This window comes from Marmota marmota, unplaced genomic scaffold, assembly GCF_001458135.2.
Source record: "Marmota marmota marmota unplaced genomic scaffold, marMar, whole genome shotgun sequence".
NCBI lineage: Eukaryota > Metazoa > Chordata > Mammalia > Rodentia > Sciuridae > Marmota > Marmota marmota.
In genome coordinates this window covers 42,212,548-42,214,248 of record NW_025999900.1, presented here as the reverse complement: position 1 = coordinate 42,214,248, position 1,701 = coordinate 42,212,548, and the positions used below count along the sequence as shown (strand labels likewise).

At 31.7% G+C, this 1,701-nt stretch overlaps 1 non-coding gene across 1 annotated transcript; it reads right to left on the bottom strand.

The window, feature by feature from the left end:
- Positions 1 to 919: 919 nt before the first annotated feature.
- Positions 920 to 991, bottom strand: Trnaa-agc. The gene has a single exon. It is a non-coding gene; the product is annotated as a tRNA-Ala (tRNA).
- Between the last annotated feature and the right edge of the window lie 710 nt (positions 992 to 1,701).

The window sequence follows — 1,701 nt, the reverse complement described above, 5'->3', positions numbered from 1 at the left end:
TTATTGTACTGTCATGAGTAACTAATAAAAAAAATAAAATAAAAATAAGGTCTGGGATTGTGGCTTAGTGGTAGAGCGCTTGCCTAGCATATGTTAGGCACTGGGTTTGATCCCCAGCATCACATCATAAATAAATTACTTAATTAAAGGTATTGTATCCATCTACAACTAAAAACAAAAATTAAAAAATGAATAAAGAGGGCTGGGGATGTGGCTCAGTGGCTAAGTGCCTCTGGGTTCAATCCCTGGTACCTAAAATATTTTTAAATAAATAAATATCTTTTGCCAGTTTATGGCCTGTCTTCTTATTCACAGTAATACATCTTTGAACAGACTTTTTTATTTTAATGTGTGTTGAAAGATATTGGTCTTATTTTTAATAATGAATGACTTTGGAGTCTTATTTAAGATACCCCAATCCAAAGTTTTAAAAAAAAGTTTAGTTTCTTCTAAATATTTTATTTAGTCATTTATTTAGAGGTGCTGGGGATAAAGCCTGGGACCTCCGGATTGCTTAGGAAAGTGCTGTACCACTGAACTATACCCCAGCCCTATTATTAATTTTTTGTATGTGGTGTTGGGGATCAAAAGAAGAGCTTCACACATCCTAGTAAGTGCTCCACCACTAAGCTATATCCCCAGACTCTTCTAAATATTTTAAAATTTATCTGAATATATAATTTGGAATTAATTTTTATGTAGTGTGAAAAGTGTTAATCCAATTTTCTTCTTTTATTCTCTGTCCCATAATTTCTAATGTTACCATCATTGAAAGTCAAGTTTCTATAATATGTGAGTCTGTTTTGGGGCCCTGTATGTTATTCCATTCTAAATTTGCCTATTTCTAAACTAATCTAATATTATTTTTTTAATATTTATTTTTTTAGTTGTAGTTGGACACAATATCTTTATTTTATTTATGTGGTGCTGGGGATTGAACCCAGGGCCTCACACGTGCTAGGCGAGCGCTCTACCACTGAGCCACAACCCAGCCCCAATCTAACATTATCTTAAATATTGCCTTATTTTTTTAAGAAAGTTTGCTGTTAAAAATTTCATTTCCTAGGGCTAGGAATATAGCTCAGTTGGTAGAGTGCTTTGCTTACCTCACATGCATAAGACCTTGACTTCAATCCCCAGCACCACAAAAAAAAAAAAAAAAAAAAAAAAAAAAAAAAAAATTCATTTCCTATTTGTTTTAGATTGTCTTAAGTTGTTTTGCACCTTTGCGCTTTCTCTCTCTCTCACACACACACACACACACACACACACAAGAAACAAGTCTTTTTTAAAAAAATTCATCTATGGAGATTTTTATTGGATTGCATCAAATCTATGAATCAATTTAAGGAGAATCAATATCTTTAAGATATTGAGTCTTCCTATTCATGAACATGGTATATATCTGCATTTATTTACGTCTTCAGTAAAATTTTATACTTTCCCCATATAGGTCTTATATATCTTGTGTAAGATTTATTCTTAGCCATCTTATGTATTTGTTGTTATTGTGAATTATTACTCTTTTTCATATTGTTAATTTGATAGAGAAAATAATATACAACTCCTTTAATTGATCATTTGCATTTCTTCTCATGAACTGCTGGTCATAATGGTTTCCCTATTTTTCTAACGTGATGTGTGATAGAAATCCTGGTTGCCTGTCCAATATCCATTCTTTCTTCTTTCTTTCTTTTTTTA